Here is a 19,502-nt window from a genome sequence, read left to right as displayed (position 1 = left end):
TGCTTCTTCAGGTACTCTCTTTGAGATCCATCATGTGAAACTTAGCTCCTTCTTTGGTAGTCACACACACAGAAGATAACGATAAACTATTCCACCACACAAATTCTTAAGAAGAGTTGAACATACTGTAGATAGCATGCTGGGAAGGTCAGGGAAAGAGGGATTTAAGCTACAGGGATACAAACAATATCAAAATGGCACCACAAGCATCACCATGGCCTTTCGTGGTCTAATGGCCTTTCACTGGTCTATCTTTACCTCGCTGGCTCCTCTCTTCTATTCTTTATCTTGTATTGAACCAAGAACTTCCAATTATTCTCCTCCATTAAACATGTAGTTCAACTCTTCCCAGCTTTTCGCTCAAACTCACATGGCCAATCTCTTCACAGTGCTCATCGTATTAAAAGGGCTTTCCATTTAGTAGAAGCAACCCTCTCCAGGAGGCTGTTTTCTTAAAGTATAGCAACAGAAATAGTTTTTTCCTCTCTACCCCTGCTAGTTCTTCCTCCTGAAACATTGTCATTGTATTGCTTTTGTCCTCTAATCATTTTATCCATCTGGCCCTGCAAGCAAATGATAAGCAGCCCAAGAGCAAGAACTCTGCCTTTTTGTAGCTTTTAAGTGTTAAGTCTTTGACATATGCCTCACAAATGCATAATGAGTAAAGCCACCACTAATTATAGAATTAAAATAAGAATAATGATAAATGCTGGTATAAACATTTATGTGCAGGTATAAACAAACAAACAAATAAGCAAACAAACACACATATACCTTCTCTCCAGGATAAAAAAGAGTAATGATAAATGAGTATCAGAAGACCCTTGGATATTTTGTAAGATGTTGTAAGATGTCTCCTTGCAAAGGCCATAAAATTAGTAATTCTTAGTAAGTTCATTAAACATTCAGACATCTTTTCAAGTCGTATTTATTTTTTAGGAGAGCCATAATGTAAGGTTATCCTACTCAAAATATTCACTATTTCACATTTCTTTTTTATGTTGGCCTTTACTCTTCTAAAATTTATTTTCTACTTCTTCTATTAGCTAGACATTATTTTTGTTTATTCCTATCCCACCTGGCCAGATAGAAAAGAAGCAGAGATGATTATCTATATCAGTACAATATCTTATCTTGCAGGGATCCCCAGAATAAAGACTACTATATAAAGTAGCATGCTATGTAAACCAAGGCTTAAAACATCCTTTAGCGAATCATCATAAAATATCACTTGAAATTCCTACAGGATCTTCTGCCTACTATGTTTAATTCCTAAATCTCATGTTATTAAAAGAAGTCTGTTTACTCTTTTATCTACACTCATATTTTACAATTTTTTTCATCAAAACTGGCTTAGTTTGGTGTGAGAAGTCAGGAACACATGACAAGTTAGAATTTTTGATATTTGACCCTTTGTAATAAATTTTAGTCCAAGAATAGCCCAAAGTTCAAAAACCAGGCCCAATTTCATATATATATATATAAAATTTTCCACAGAAAGCACAGACTGTTCTACTGTCCTGTTCTGCTTATCCGTATGGCAGTATTTTTCCCAAAATATTCAAGTGAAAAAAGTTTTTCCCAACTATATGCTACTTATAAGAGACTCACTTCGGATTTAAGGACATATATAGACTTAAAGTGAAGAGATAGAAGATGGCAAAGGATATTCCATGCAAGTGAAAACCAAAAGATAGCAGAAGTAGCTATACTTATATCAGACCAAATAGTTTTAAGCCAAAATGGTAATAACAAAAGGAAAAAGATCATTATATAATGCTAGAGGGGTCAATTCATCAAGGAGATATAACAACCATAAATATATACATACACAACATTGGAGCACCTAAATATATTAAGCAAATCTGAAGGGAGAATTAGACAACAATATGATAATAGTAGGGGACTTCAATATCCCACCTTTAACATCCAGGCAGAAAATTTTTTTCTGAAAAATTGGACTTGAACCATATGTTAAACCACATGAGCCTAACAGATATTTGTAGAACAAGAGCAGACTATACATTTTTTTCTCAAGCACACATGAAACATTCTTCAAGGTAGATCATATGATAAGCCACAAAACAAGTCTTAGCGAATTTGAGAAGACTGAAATCATACCAAGTATCCTTTCTGACCACAATGGTATGAAACTAACAACAAAAGGAAAGCTGGAAATTTTATAAGCATGTTGGAGACTAACACATTCCCTGAAGACCCAGTGGGACAAAGAAGAAATAAAAAATATATATCTGAAAAAGAAATTTTAAAAACTATCCCACTCACATTATCATCAAAAACAATATTTAGGACAAGTTTAACCAGGAAAGAGAAAAATCTGTACAGTGAAATCTATATGACTTTGATGAAAAATATTGAAGACACAAATGGAAAGATATTTCATCTGCATGGATCCAAATAATTAATATTCTTGAAATGTCCACACTGTCCAAAGCCATCTATAGAGTCAATTCAATCCCTATCAAAACTCCAATGATATTTTTCACAGAAATAGAAAAAATATGTATGGAACCACAAAAGACTCCACATAGCCAAAGCAATCCTGAGAAAAAAACAAAGCCAGAGGCATTACACTTTCTATTTTAAACTATATGGTAGTAGCTCTGTATTATTTACTGTAGTAGCAGTAGTAATTAAAACAATTTGGTGCTGGCACAAAATTAGACACACAGAACAATGGAACAGAAATGAGAGTTTAAAAATAAGCCCCAAACAGTCAACTAATATTTGACAAGAGAGCCAAGAATACTTAATGGGAGAAAGGATGTCTCTTCAACAAATGGTGTTGTGAAATCTAGAAAGCTACATGTGGAAAAATGAAATTGGACCCCTATCTTATACCACTCACAAAAATTAACTGAACAGAATTGAAAACTTAAACATAAGACCTGATACCATAAAACTCATAGAAGAAAACTTAGGGGGAAAGCTTCTTGACACTGATCTTGACAATGATTTTTTCGATCTGGCACCAAAAACACAAGCAACAAAATATTAAAAAACTCATACAACTCAAATAACAACAACAACCAAAGAACAATCTGATTTAAAATGGGCAGAGGAATGGAACGGTCATTTTTCCAAAGAAGATATCTAGATGGCCAACAGGTAAATGAAAGGATGCTCGACATTATTAATAATCAGGGAAATGTAAATCAAAACCACTATGAGATATCACCACACACCTGTAAGAATGACTATCATGAAGAAGACAAGAGATGACTAGAGTGTGGAGAAAAGGGAACCCTTGTGGACTGTTGATGGGCATGTAAGTTGGTGCAGCCACTGTGAGAAACAGTATAGAGGGTCCTCAAAAAATTAGAAAGTAGAACTACTATATAATCTAGCAATCCCACTTCTGGATATATATTCATGAGAAATGAAAACAGTATATTGAAAAGATGTCTGCACTCCCATGTTTATTGCAAAAGTATTCACAATAGTCAAGGTATGGAAGCAACCTATGTGTCTGCCAATGAATGAATGGATAAAGGAGATGTGAGATACATACACACACATACACACACATAATGGAATACTGTTTAACCCAAAGAAAGAAGGACATCCTGCTTTGCAACATGAGCCTTGACAACATTATGTTAAGTGAGATAAGTCAAAGAAAGACATACTATACAATCTCACTTACAGGTGGAATCTAAAAGAAACCACCTCATAGAAACAGTAGAATGTTGGTTATCAGGGGCTGGGAGTGGGGAAATTAGGGAGATGTTATTTAAGGGTACAAATTTGACACTAATCAATAAATAAGTTCTGAGGTCTTATGCACAGTATGGGGATTATAGTCTACAATCCTGTATTTTAAACTTCACAGTTGCTAAGAGATAAAAGTCAATTGTATCACTACAAAAAAGAAATGATAATAATGTGATGTGAGAGTGGTAGTGGTAATAATCATATTGCAATATATAAATGTACCAAATCAACATGTTGTATATCTTAAACTAATACAATGTTATACATCAATTATATCTCAATTTTAAAAACAAAGAAAAAATTTTCTATAATTTGACAAACTTATTTGGTATCATGTAAATAACCCAGAGAATGATCATGACCAGACATTTTACTGCTAAAATATTATCTAGTCTCTCCCAAGGCTAGTGAAAATGTTGACCTGCTTACATGTTGACATTTAGCTTTTATCTGCTATGATTCCAGTTGTCTAGCTAAGTCATAGTAGAAAAAAATGTATAAACCAAAAACAACACACAAAAGGAAAAAAAAGGCATGTTCATAACAAGATTTGTGGCCAAAATTATTTATCCTTTTATAAATGTGATAAGGACAAAAGAATTGGAAGTGTTCTAACAATAGCCAGGGGGGGAGTGGGGAGGGCACAGTGAGGAGAGAGGATTACAGGAACTACTATAAAGCACATGTGGACCAAATCAAGGAGGAGGGTGGAGGTGGGGGAGGGAGGTGGGTTCAGCTGGGGTGGGGTGGAGGGATGGGGAGAAAAGGCATACAACTGTAATTGAATAACAATAAAAATTAATAAAAAATAAAAAAAGAATTGGAAGTGTAAACAGAGCTGTTTAAAATGTGGCTTAAGAGTTAGTCACACAATTTGAATTACTCTGACACCTTTAACTGATGTTCCAAGACCATCACTGCCCTATACTGAAATGGAAACAGACATCAAAGTAACAGTGTTGGAGACTAACGTACTCTGCAGATAGTACTTACCAAGTCACTTTTATTCAAAGAAGCAGGTGAGCATCTGTATTATGTGATATCCATGCTATGTTGATGGGGGAATTTTCCCTCAAAACCTATCTCCTCCTCTCTTCCTAACTCTGGCACTAATGTCTTAAATTTCATTATTAAAGGTTAATTCCTTTAGGGAGGCAATGTTGTTTAGTGCCAACTTTTATCAAAAGAGATATAATCAGTTGTAAGATATACTATTTTATGTGCCACTAAGAAAGAAACACCAGGGTGGGGAGAGGTGGAGGAAGGAATAGGAGGGATAAGTGTTGATGGAAGGAGACTTGACTTGGGGTGGTGAACATACAGTGTGGTGAACATACAGTACAGTGTACAGATGTGTTGTGGAATTGTTCACCTGAAACCTGTATAATTTTGTTAACCAATGTCACCCCCAATAAATTTAATAAAAAGAAAAACCAACACCAATTATAATAAGGCACCATCAATTGTAAGAGGTATCCCAACTTCAGACATACTAAAATATGAAAAATATGTCTTAAACTCTATGAATTTGAGTAATTAAGAGCATTGATCTGAAATCAAACACATCTGGATGGACATCTTGATTCTGCCATTGGATAAATAGGTTGCCTTGAGGAAATTACTTAACTTTTCTGAACCTCTACTTTCTCCTCTGTGAAATTAAAATACTAATATACACCTACCTGGTTAGCAATAATTACCTAAAATTAGGCATAAAAATATGCTTAGTGAAGATCCCAGTCTTGAGTTGGGGCTCCAAAATGAAAGTTATTTTTGTTATTAAGAAATTATCAGCTAAAAGTAAGAGTAACATATTAAGTCCCCACTACTCATGATTCCTTCCTTTTATCACGTTTATGAGAGTTTAGATAAAACAGATCTCCATAGACAGAAGTATTTGACAAAAACTGGTTTGTAGGGGAAGAGATTAGACCACAGGTGGGAAACTGCCTGGGGGTCAGGGAGAGCTGTGTCTAGAAGAGGAGGTCAGAGGATACCAAATCCAAATGTTATTGTGTCTTCAAACTTTTGCCCAGAATTGCTTCTGGTTTGGAAATTGCTTCTGGTATGTGTGGATTCTTGAAGGAAACATCAAGAATCCACACATACCCTTGAAAACAATATGTTAAGTGAAAGAAGCCACTCATACAAAACCATAAACTGTATGATTCCATTTATAAGAAGTTTCCAGAATAGGCAAGTTCATAGACAGTAAAAGTATATCAGAGGTTTCCAGTGGCTGAAGGGAGAGGGTCCAGGGAGTGAAAGCTAAGGGATCTGGGCTTTTGGTGGTGATAAAAATATTCTTGTAATGACTGTCATGCAACTCTGTGAATATACTAAAAACCAGTGAATTATACATTTTAAATAAGTGAGTGTTATGGTACGTGACATACCTCAATAAAGATGTTTAAGAAAAAAAGCACATTCATACATCCTATAATATTGATGTCTAGAGCTAAACTTTTAAAAAGTTCACTTTACTTTTTAAAACATTAAAAACAACTGGACACACTTAGAAAAATAATGTATCAATTTAAAATTATACCTAGATTGCTACAATTCACAAAGTTCAGTTAAGGTTTTCACTTTCTATTTGTAAAACAGCCAGTTTTAAACATAGCCTCCAGAAGATTTAGTCACAGCCATAATGATTCGGCCCCTGCCATCAGCTGGCATGCATGGGGATGCAAAGGAGCTCCTTACATGCAGGAGTGATACTCCAAATATTTTAAAACTGGATAGAATCAGGCACCAACCAATGAGAGTGGATGCCAGCAGGAGGCTGCTTAGCTGCTGAAATTTGGAGAAGTCTGGGGTCCAAGAGAAAGGGCCATGGAAGTTAATGGGGGAGGGACCAGAGAAAGAGGGCACTTGGAAGCTCAAGTAGGGATGTTCATAATAAGTGATACAGAAGATTTTAATATTTCAGTAATGGGCTAGAGCTGTTCCAAGGCTATATGTCTATATTATCTCTGGTGTGCTATCAGAATGCTCATCCAGCTCTCCAGATTTGGCCTGAAAATCTTAGGTATTTAGAGATTACGTGTTCTACTCATGCCATTTTACAAATGGGAAAACCAAGGTTGAGAAAAGGGTGGGCTTGTCCATGATGCATGAATAGGAAGAGCCAGAACAAGGATCCACATCTCCTAAATCTCAATCCAGGTCACATGAGGTAAGGGAAACTGGCAAAATATCCTTATGACAAATTAACATGTAAATCATCATTTTTGTGTGTGCATAGGTTCTTTTGAATTGGTGTTTTAGGGTTCTTAGGGTATAATCCCAGCAGTGGAATTGCCAGGTCAAAAGGCAGTTCCATTTTTAGTTTTCTGAGGAAATTCCATATTGTTTTCACAGGGGCTGCACCAGTCTGCATTCCCACCAACAGTGCACTTGGGTTCCTTTTTCTCCACAGCCTCTCCAACACTTGCTGTTTGTTGATTTTTTTCACATTATTTTATTGTTGTTCAAGTACAGTTGTCTCCATTTCCCCACTATGACTCCCCCCCACCCCCCACCTCAGCCATCCCCACTTCCCACCCTTGATCCTACCCCCCTTTGGTTTTGTCCATGTGTCCTTTACACATGTTCCTGAAAACCCTTCCCCCCTTTCCCCCCCATTGTCCCTTCCCATCTCCCCTCTGGTTACTGTCAGTTTGTTCTTAATTTCATGTCCCTGGTTATATTTTGTTTTCTCTTTGTTTTGTTGATTAGGTTCCACTTATAGGTGAGATTATATGGTATTTGTCTTTTACTGCCTGGTTTATTTCACTTAGCATCATGCTTGGACACAGAAAACTAAGAGATGGCATGTCCAGATTTCTGGATAATTATTTTTAAAATTTAATGGAAAACACCATGGTACACATGCAGCATGTCTCAACAGAATCCATGCATCATTGCCAAAGCAAATTTGAAGAGAATAAATCAAAGATATCAATATTTAAAGTAAAAAATATATGCTGGCACATACTCTCATTTGGTAACTTTGTCTTTCTAATTATTAGGAAGACAATACCAAAAGAGAAATAAAAGATAGACAAAAATAATTCTACTTGTCATAAGTTTTATTTAGACAATTGCCAAGAGAATGATGCAGAATGACTTTTTGGGTGCTTGGGGTTTTGTGTATATTGAGGTGAGATGAATATATTCACTCATTCATGTTTTAATAATAACTACTAATATTTGAATGGTCCTTTACAGTTCTAAAAATGCTTTCCTGAACATGTAGTAGGAGATTATTTGACATGGGAAATATTTTGCAATATATTACTAAGTGGAAAGGCAAGCTACAAAATGTACGCACAGTTAAAATGCTATTTTTGTTTAAAGAAAGTGTATGCTTTGTGTGTGTGTGTGTGAGTGCGTATATATAAAAACATTGAAGACATTAAAATACTATCTGTTGTCCTTGGTTGGTAAAATTATGAGCACTTCTTTGGTGTTTTCCTCTGTCTTTTATTGTTCTCCAAGTTTCTTGCTTTGAATGTGTATTGCTTTTGTAGTTAAGAAAAAAATTTGAGTGCCTCCATCCACATTTTCTATCCACTGAGTCTTATAACAATCATGTCACATATCATATACTATTTTATAGAAAAAAATATTGAGGCTCAGAAGAACTGAGTGACCGAGTGACCTACTACTTGACAAGTATTAGAGCTTGGGTTTCAGTCTTGGCCATTGATTCTAAATCTTATGCTTTCCTCTACATCACGATGCTCAGTTCTTAGAGCTGGCTTATGTGATGGCTCACTGCATCCCATCAGGGACATCTTCACGTTATCTGTGCAGCAGAGCACCATCCACTCATTTGTACCTGTTAGTCATCCTGTGGAAATCAATTTTCCAATTAAAATGGTAGTTCTTCTGAAAATAGCACCAACGGCTTGAAGCAATTAAGCTCCCACAACAAATTCCTGCAGTTTTATTCATTTGAGCAACCATTATTTCCAAGCATTACACTGTACACTGCTCTCAAATGTTAAAAGCTTCCCGGAGTCTCTCCTGGACTCTGTCATCTTTCTCTATATCCAATTTCCACTCTTACTAGTTTTTCAAGGTATGTGTTTCTCTGTGACCTTTTTCTTAAAAGCTACTTTTTGCTTCCTAATAGGTCTTCTCCCACTGTGAAAAAAAGAAAATTGTGGGGAAGTAGAGCTATGGAGCTTAATGTGGCCACAAGCTCTGCTGGAAGCTCTGAAAATCTATCCCAATACCCCATTACCTCACAGATGAGCTCAGAAGGCTGCTGCTGTTGATTTTCTGGGCATGGAACAAGTTCTCAGTAAACTGCAAGTCTCTACCTTTGGATTTGCTGAATACTGTTATACTCTAACTTGTCACACAAAGTTTGCAGCACTGAATAAATGGTCTGGACAAGTGACATTGTTCAGGGTAGAAATATTTGGAGTGGAAGCTCTATGACAGTTTTCTGAGGTACATAGGAAAGTTCTGCCAAAATCTGAATTTTGTGTGCCCTTCCCAGATGAATCTCCACCTTCATCCTTCAAAGCTAAGCTGTATTGTTCTGGGCCCAATGATGATGGTTTCCAGGTGTTTATTTCTTTACTCTCCTTTTTAAATACAGTGTGTATCTTCAGCTGAGGATGCTGATATATATTAGTAATGTGACCCACATATGCCTGAGCCTCCCAGCTCCATGCTGAGTTCACAGACACCATGAAGTAGGGCTCAGCAGGCCTACACTTCTGAACAAGAAAAAATTCAGCTCCCCTAAGACATTAAGGAGAAACACAGGTTTTACTGCAGCTTTCATGGGTCAGTGCATGAAAGGGTTGCATCAAGCACCACACGGCACACTTTAATAGAAACTCCTGTTAAACACTCCAGGGACCCCCAGAAGGCCCCCCTCAGCTACCTCTTCACCCTTTCATCATGTCCACACAGAGGCTCAAAGTCTTCCCTGCTTCTGGATCTCACTGCACTGTCCGTCAGCCCTGCCTCCTCCTCCACCTCCTCCAAAACACAATTTTTTCTAATGCAAAACAGTTCAGTAAACTCTTCTAACTTTGCATCTTCATCCCATCACTCTGTCCAGCAATGAACTCCCTTTGGAATTAGTTGGGTATTATAAACTGCAAGTTGTTTTTCTTTGTCACAGATCATTTTTTCCCTTATCACCATAGTGTTGGCCACCACTAATAACTAGAGAAATGCAAATCAGAATCACAACAGTATCACCTCACACCTGTAAGGATGGTTATCATCAAAAAGACAAGAAATAACAAGTGCTAGCAAGGATGTGAAAAAAGGGAACCCTTGTGCCCTATCAGTGGAGTATAAATTGATACAGCAGCCATTATGAAAAACAGTATGAAAATTCCTCAAAAAATTAAAAATAGAACTGTCACATGATTCAGCAATCCTACTCTGGGTATATAGCCAAAAGAAACAAAATCACTGTCCCAAAGAGATATCTGCACCCACATGTTTATTGCAGTATTATTTACCATAGCCAAGACACAGAAACAACCTGAGTATCCATCAGCAGATAAATGGATAAAGAAATTGTGGAGGTGGGGGAGGGAGGTGGGTTTGGATGGGGTGGGGTGGAGGGATGGGGAGAAAATGCAGACAACTGTAATTGAATAACAATAAAAATTAAAAAAAAAAGAAATTGTGCTGTATGTTATACATAGACCAACGGAACAGATAGAAAGCCCAGAAATAAACCCATGCCTATATGGTCAATTAATATATGACATACAATGGGGTAAAGAGATTTTATTCAATAAATGGTTATTCATGTCAAAAATTAAACTACGCCACCTTCTTTCACCACATGCAAGAATAAACTCAAAATGGATTAAGAATGAAATCTTACCATCTGTGACAGCATGTCTGGATGGACCTAGAGTATATTATGTTCAGTGAAATAAATCAGACAGAGAATAATTTCACATATATGCAAAATCTAAAGAATAAAATAAACAAACAAACAAAATAGAAACAAACTTATAGATATAGAGAACAGACATATGGTTGTCGGGGGTGGGTAGGGGGCTGGGTGAAAAGGTGAAGGGATTACGAAGTACAAATTGGAAGTTACAGAATAATCATGGGGATGTAAAGTACAGCATGGGGAATACAGTCAATAATATTGTAATACTTATGTACAGTGCCAGGTTGGTACTAAAACATTGAGGGGACCGCTTTGTAAAGTATTTGATTGTCTAACCATCATGTTGTATGCCTGAAACTAATACAAAATAATATTGAATAGAATCTGTAATTAAAACATAAAAGTAAAAAAAGAAATTGTGACATATATTCTATATATTATATATGTAGAATAGAATACTATTCAGCCATAGTAAGGAAGGAAATCTTGCCATTTGCACTAACATTTATGAACCTTGAGGGTATTATGCTAAGTTTAATAGTCAGAAAAAGACAAATACTATATGATTTCACTTCTGTGTGGAAGTTTAAAAAACCAAACTCAGGGAAACAGAGATCAGATTTATAGTTGCCAGAGGCAGGGCTGGGGGATGTGGTAATTGGGGAAAGTAGTCGAAAGGTACACACTACTAGTTATAAGATAAATAAGTTCCGGGTATGTAAATATGACATGACAACTATAGTTAGCAATACTTCTATATTGTATATTTGAAAGTTGCTAAGAGAATGGACTTTAAAAGTTCTCATTACAAGGAAAAAAAATTGTAACTATGTGAGATGATGGATATTAACTAATCTTATTCTGGTCATCATTTTGCAATATATACAAAAATCAAATCATTATGTTGTATACTTTAAACTTATGCAGCATTATATTTCAATTATGTCTAAGTAAAACTGCAAAGAAAAAACACAGTAGTGTTGACTCACCGCGTGTACTTCTGAAACTGTAGGTCCAAATTTCAAAATTCTTTTCTTCAGGAGTAATTTAGCAAAAGCTTAAGTCTTTCTTTAGCAGAGCCACTTGGTGGGGATGCAAAGAGAGAGGGCCTGAGATGGAAAGCACCTAAGGAATTTAAGGGGAAGAAAAGAGATACTAAAATTTAGTTTCAATACATTATTTCACTACATCTTCCCAGCCACATTTTACAGATGAGAAAACTGTGGGCTTAGAGAATTTTATTTTAAATAAAATGAATTTGAAGAATGTCCTTGTTACTAAGAAGCACAGCTGGGATATCTAAGCCAAGTCCATTGATTCCACAGTCTGAAGTTTTTCCTTATGCTCCATCACTTTCCATGGGTTTGGGGTTTCCAATATTTAGAGAGACACCTCCTCTGAAACACCATCAAGTTCTTTGGCAGCTCAGAATTGGATCTATCCACAGAAAGCCATTCGTCTCTTATATTAACCTGGCTCAGGGCCAGCTGGATTTAACAGCACCTCCTGGCTCAGTCTCTTTCTGTGCCACTGCAAGTCCTACCTTAAGCAGCTGCATGAATCTCTGACATCTCCCTGGAAGGTCACTATGTTAGTACTATTGGGATAGGGACGGTGGATGAGCTTGAGTGCTGTAGTAGAAAGTACCCTGGACCAAAATTCAGGCTACACAGACTACCACAGAATAAATCAGTGTGTATCTCTCAATCTCTTTGGAAACAAATTTTTGCATAAAGTGCACTGAAACAGAAAATACAAGAGAATTCATATTTGTGGACTGGTTCTCACAATGTCTATCAAACATACAACAGTAAACCTTTTTCTTTATTTTATATCTGAATGGTTTAGCAACTTAACATGAACTGATTTAGTCTTGTAGTATAAAATAGGACAAAACATGTTTTAATTCTCTGTCATCTCCAAGAAGCATTATTTTTATACATAGAGAGCAGGCTGTATGTGGACCTACTTTTGCTACCTACTCAATGCCTGAGTCATTGCTCAAGTTACTTCATTTCTTTACCCTAATTTCTTTGACTATAAAAGGAAGAAGGCTAGATAAGTTTCCTTCCAGCCATGTGATTTATAGAGGGGTAAATATCTGCAAAGAACCACTTAACGCATGAAAAACACTATCCCATCCTGTGAAAAGTCCCAAACTCAATATATTTACCAGCAATCATAGCTCCCTTAAAGTTAACCCCAAATTACAGGTGGAAAGGGGAAAAAGGACAGAAGTTAAGGGAAGCTGGGTAGGGAGTGAAAGTAAGTCTGAGGGAAATGTAATTGTGGGTTAACATGACTTTGCAAAGTTTTGGGGGGATGGGGGTGTGCCACTTATTTTAGTTGTTTATCTCCAAGTCATATTTCTTATATTTTACATTACACTAACATTATACTACATTAAAGAGTAGTCCATATGGAACTCACATTAGAGGGGGAGCTTTAGCTGCTTGCCCACACGTCTATGGGGAGGGATTTTTCAATCATTAGCTGTTTGTTTTTTAAACCTCTTCAGATATTTACAAAAATTCACCATGATGTAGCAGTTCTCTAAGAATTAAAAGTGCCCAGTTTCCTCGTTAATTTTGTTACATATGAGGTTTGTTCCTGGGCTACTACAGAAAACTTTTCAACTAGACCGAAGATAATCACAGACAGCTTTCAGATATTGCTACTGACAGAATGTAGACTGGCATTTTGTAGATACTTTTTAAACTGTGACCTCTGCAACATTTAACACTATCTCTCACTCACTCCTCCTCCAACCACGCTTTTCTCTTAGCTTCTATAACAAACACCACATTCTCTATTTTCTTCTCTCTGTCCTCCAGTTCTTTTCATTGCCCACTCAGTCTCTGCAGGAGCTGTCATTCACACTGCTCTTAAGACATTGATCACCATCTCTAACCTGACAAGTCCCACAACTATATCTCTAGCCCGTACTATGTCCTAACCTAGGGACCCAAACATCCACTGCTTACTTAACATCCGCACACAGATGGCTCACGGGGATCTTTCACTCAACATGTCCAAAATGAATCTCATCACCTGTTCTTTAAAGCTGACCCTCTCCCCCGAGTTCCCCGTCTCCATGAATGACTCCACTATCCACTCCGTAAACTGAGCCAGAAAACTCAATAGCAACCGACACTCTCTCTTCCCTACCCAACACCCATCCCATCAATCATCACATAACTGAATCTAACCCTCTATTATCTCTGGAATCTGGCCACATCTTTCTACCAGCACTCTGCTCGCTTAACCCCAAGGGAACTCTCACTTGGAACATTCTAATAGCCTTTTCCTCTGGTTCTCCCTTTATGCTCCTCTTCATTCTTCATCTTACAGCCAGAGTGAGCTTTTAAAAACAGATATCTGACCGTTTTGCCCTACTACTTCCCATGGCTCTTAAGTCCATACTCTTTAAGACAGCATACAAGACTCCTCTAACTTGCACTCTACAATCCACACTTAATACTTCTTTTTTTTTTTTCAGCTCCTTAAGAGATCCATATTCTCTCTCAACCATAGGCTTTTGCATATATAAGTGCCATTTCCTGAACATTCCTACTTCCCTAACACATAAAAGTCTTTCTTAACTCCCTTCCCCTACCACACACACCTAGTTATTACAATGCATGATAATTACCCATTTAACTGTCTTTCCCCTAGACTATAGTCCATGAGGGCAGGTGCCATGCCTATATTATATCTTTGTTCTTAGCACAGGGCCTAGCATATAGAAGTTCAATAAATATCTGTAGTACAAATATTAAGAAAATAAAGGCTTCATGGCTTTGAACTAGTGGCAATATCAGTGTCCTAAGTCTACTTTATTTGCATGCAATGTAAGCTAACTACTGAGTAAAAAAAAAGTACTCTAGTCTGTTTCCTTTTGTAAAACTAACTTCTAAGCAGTGAAATCCTTTCTTAAATTAAATATGTTAGAGCCCAATTGAAATAGACAAAAATAGAGCTGCTCATATTGAAACTGGAGTGACAAGCCTCATTCACTCATCCCTCTTGATCCTGAGGGATTTCTAAGGAACCCATTAGGACACTTTGAAAACCATTGATCCAACCAGTCCTACTGCAAATAGGCAGAAACAGTCATAATACCTGAGACTTTTTTTTTTAAATAATCTTCTGAGTGCCCACTAATAGGACATGGTACTTACCTGTAGAAATAAGGAATCTCAGATGAGACCATTAAGTAACCCTATTTCAGCTTACTTGATGATGCTTTTCTAACCTGGAATGAAAGAGTAAAATACTCTTTCCAAGATCTAGAGGCTCAGAGTACTTCAGGGCATAGCTTGAACACATCTTACCATGAACCTTGACATCTGAGGGGTGGTTCAGAGCGGGTGAAAGCATAAGAGGATTTGCCCTGATGCTGTCTGCTTTGGTTGGAGCCTGAAGTGAATGAATCACATGTATAAAGTTCTAATCCTCACGCAGTTGTGCTTTTTCTTATGTTGCTGACACTCAGCACTGAAGTCTAGGGTTCTTTTCATTAGGAAATGTTTCTCATGAATACTGCTTTCTGCCAAGGGCAACCAACTTGCTTCAGACAGACCAGCACTGAGAAAAGTACAAGACGGTTGTCAACAGGAAATCACACAATGAAATGTCTCTCGGGCAGATGAGGTACAGTTTGAAGCAGTCAAGAGGGGAGGTTAGTCAAGGGCCCGCTCGATACACTGGGTGAGGCTGTGGCGCACACTGTTATCAGCAGGCCGTGGACACTTACTGTACCAGTGGGAGCCTTAGCCTTAAAACCAGTAAGAGATAATTTCCTCTAGATTTCTTGGGGAAAAATAGAAACAATTTCATGTTCATAAATGCTGCTTATTTTGCTGTGGGCAAAATTAGAAGTATAAATAAAATTCTGAGTACTTTAAGGACTATATGATGGAGAAGCACAGAACAACCTTTATTAGACAAAAGTATGATAAAATGTATTATTTTCTTTCATTGACTACATGATTAAGAAGGAATCAAGGAAAAGAATCTATATAGTAATAGTTAAATTTAGGAGCTATGGCCATTGGAAAGAGGCTACATCTCACTTTGCTTACATTTGGCACAGTGTTGACAGTAAACTCAACATAATTGTACTATAAAAATTTATTCTTTGCTAAGGCAGATGAGGCAAAAACAGGTTTTCTTACTAGGTTGTACAGTCTATTAAGCACTTAAGAGATATTCAATTCAGTTTCTTGCTCAAGAGCTTTACAATCTAGCTTCAGTCTCAGAAACAGGCAAATAAATGAACTATAGAGACTTCAGTGGACATTGCAATAGCAGTAAACACAAGGAGAGCACAGGAGAGGAACACCTAGCCCAGCAATGGCTCCCAGGGGAGGCTTCTGGAGGAGGTGATAGCTAGGCTGATTCTTGAAAAATAAATAAGATAGAAAGGAAAGGAAGGGAGAAAGGGTAATGGGGATGTGATGGGGAGGAAGAACTCTAGATAAGAAAGCAGCATGCACAAAGAGAAAAAAGTATTGCTTATTTATTAGTGTCATATGTTTAAAACAAAGTATTTGGGGGTTGGGGGATGACAAGAGATTTGGGTAGAAAAGTAGGCAGGATCCAGGCTGCGAAAGACATAAAAGACATTAAGCTAAGGAGTGTGAACATCCACCCTTAAGGTTACTGGGAGCCATTAAGAGAAATAAGCAGAGAAATAACATGATGAGACAAACAATTTGGAAATAATTTATTAGTAGCATCACAGTATCAAAGTATAATTTTAAACAAGTTAAAAACATCAGTCTCACATTAATATAGAATGGACACTTGTCAAAGATTTTATTTAACTCATTAAATAATGAAGGAACCAGTAATTTAGTTAAGCTGGTTCCAAGAGACTTGAATCAAAACGCACTGTAGTGTGTTGATCACAAGTAGAATGAAGAACACTACTCACAGTGAAATGTAAGGAAAGGGTGAGAGAAGGTCCTTTGATGGTGGTAAAAGTTGGAGATTTATCAGAAAGTTAAGGTGTGTGTGTGTGTATGCTCGTGTGTATGTGAAGTAGGGGAAAACTAATTTATTGTGGGTAAGGGCAAGGGGAATTACTTTTAGCCAAACGATGGGGAAGATAGCTTGAAGTCTGGGACAGTCACAGAAGACAAGAAGGGGAAGATTACTCAGCACCCAAACAGATTACAGCGGTATTGAGGGGCTAGCTGATCCAGGACACCATGACTTTGTAGTAGAAACAACCATGGCAAATCCTGAAAACAACTCCTGAACTAGTTACGAGGAATAAATGATGGAAAGATCCCACTTAAACCATTTCATTTTGCATTTTAAAGAGAGAGAGAAAGATGAGTGGGGTTTGTACTTCACTGAAGAGGTAAAATAGTATTGGGGGAAAAAAGTACAGTTATTCACTGAGTATGTCCATAGCAAACAATTTAATAGTCAACCACAAAAGTACAAAAGGCAATGTTTCATAGACATCAAGTACCCAGGGCTACCCCTGGGGTGTGTGGGGCCACAGTCAATTTGTTTTGCCAGGTCCCTGTCAATATACACAATTTGATTTAAAAACTGCATTATAAAATTTATCACCCAATATGCATAATAGTGATTTAGGATGAAGATTTAAAACAATTGATTAAAAAAGAAGACAAGGTATTTTGTTTATTGCCCAATCAGTGCAGATGAAGTTTCTTCATAGAGTCCAGGCAGCATCTCTTCCTGTTCAGATCCAGGAACCATTTCTTCATATTCTTTATTGACAAATGAATTGTTCCTGGCTGATCTCATATGTCTCACAAGCAGGGAAAATGGTAGCAACACTGTTGTTCACACTGTCATGGTTCTTTGAAACCTACTTATATTTGAACAACATGGATTTCTTACCCCTGTACTTTCCTAATACTATTCACTGTATTTAATGCTGGTTACGTTGTGAGGCTGCATCACCTACCATGTGCCACCTGTGAACACTGGCTGCCAATTGCGCTCTTGAATGTTGCTGCTGAGCTTTGATGATGATGACAAACATGAGTCTGAGGCATGCAAAAAAATGTGAAAAGTAATTTGTTTTCTGGTCATGTCAAAGTTATAGGAATTTTAAATCTAAAGCATAGGAAAACATTTTCTAATCTTGTCTTCTCTTATGAGGTTGTAATTACTGCATTCCTAGAATGTGATTACTTTTAAGAGAAGGTCCCCCCTGCCTACCAAACATCACCAACCAGCAGGGCTACAAGTGAGGGACCCAAAGATTGAGCCAAAATATCAGTCGCATTAGCTCAAAGAAGTCAGTCCATTAGTCCACAAACCTGAAGGTTCCCCTGGGGGAGCATGATGTCATGGATCAGAAAGGCCCATTAGGATTATAGAATAGCCTCTAAAAATCCCTTGAGGAGATAGGGAAGGCCACCCAGAGGACTGTCTGACTCGGGGCCTCGAGCCTGTGGTAGAGGTAGGCTGAGAGTGACAGTGATAAGGAGAGGAGGGTGTGCCATAGGGTACAGGACTTCCGCCACCACTCCTGCTACACATGAGTATTGTACCCTGGGTGATACACTCATGGCTAATACACACAGCTCAAGCTCTAGTCACTGGTGGATCATGAGTACCCCAAAGCCCTGATCTTGTCCTTAATCTAATATAAATGAGAACCTCCCCAAATCAGCGTGTCCCTACCATTCTGGTATCCCTGCCATCCTGCAAAAGAAATGCCTCACGGGCAGCGGGAGCTCCCTGCTCACTAAATCACTCTCCTGTAACCAGGGCCTGGCACCAGACTCCAGGCTCCACTTCACAGACAGACACTCATAGCAACTCTGGGCATCTGGTCGATCCAGCAGGGGAGATGGGGTGAGGAAGCAGCGAGTCAAAGAGTACCCCAGAGAAGAAATCTACCCCTGGGAGAAATGGGTACCTAGGAACACTTAGGTACCTCACCCAGACAGTATTGCCAGCACAGTGGAGGTCTTAAGACCTAAGACCTCCAGGTCTTAGTCACTGGGGGAGGATTTACAAAGTTTTGAGGAAAGCCATTCTGCTAACTGCAACTCAGGCGGGATCAGGTCTGAGCTCAGAGGCAGGAAGGTACTGAACAGCACAGTGAGTCTCAAGCACCAGAGAGGAACTTACAAAGTTCCAAGGAAGGCAATCCAAGGCATGGGGCCCAGGGCTGAGACCTGGAATATCCACCCTAAGGGAGGATAGCATGTACCCACTACCTGGTTTAAGAAGAAAATACTATTTTTTTAAATTTCTCTGTAAAGCCCCTCTCTGATACCGCCTCTCTCCCTCTACACTCAGAAACAGTACCCTAAAATTTTCCTTTTTTTTTTTCTTTATAGTTTTAGCATATATACAGGGTCCAGCACAAATAATGCCCCTTTTATTACAAAATATTTTATTACAAAATCATAAGCATGTAATTCTGTCACATAACAGTATCACACTCAAGCACATGACATTTGAGGTGAAATGTTCAAATTAAAACAATAAATTATTCCACCCATATTACTAACCTACCAACCATACTCAAGCAGGCCTTACTTCTGCTGGACCCTGTATTTGTATTTATTTTTTAAAGATTTTATTTGTGTGTGTGTGTGTTTGAACTTCATATAAATAGAAAAAACTGTATATATTCTTGCTTCTTCACTGACTCCATGGGTCATTCAGGAGAAAATCAAAATCCCTATAATATTGCTTTCCAATCTATAAAAATGGTTAATCTCTTTCTTTAAATCTTTTTTAATATTTTTTAAATCTTCCTTAATAAAACATAACACTTTTTTTCATAAAGGTTTGTACTTATTTTGCTAGATTTATTCCCAGGTACTTAATACTGTTGATTTTGCTTAATTGGTATATTTTCAGTTTTATACTTTCAAATCACACTGCTGCT

At 37.6% G+C, this 19,502-nt stretch overlaps 1 long non-coding RNA gene across 1 annotated transcript in view; it reads right to left on the bottom strand.

The window, feature by feature from the left end:
- LOC128780864 (uncharacterized) overlaps positions 1–17,598 on the bottom strand; it is a 72,003-nt gene extending 54,405 nt beyond the window's left edge. Inside the window, exons 1-2 of the long non-coding RNA XR_008426842.1 lie at positions 17,556–17,598; positions 11,596–11,731 (exon numbers count right to left, since the gene is read on the bottom strand). This is a non-coding gene — a long non-coding RNA (uncharacterized lncRNA). The remainder of the gene's footprint in view (positions 1–11,595; positions 11,732–17,555) is intronic.
- Between the last annotated feature and the right edge of the window lie 1,904 nt (positions 17,599–19,502).

Source organism: Desmodus rotundus, chromosome 5, assembly GCF_022682495.2.
Source record: "Desmodus rotundus isolate HL8 chromosome 5, HLdesRot8A.1, whole genome shotgun sequence".
NCBI classification, from domain to species: domain Eukaryota; kingdom Metazoa; phylum Chordata; class Mammalia; order Chiroptera; family Phyllostomidae; genus Desmodus; species Desmodus rotundus.
This window is presented reverse-complemented; position numbering and strand designations above follow the sequence as displayed.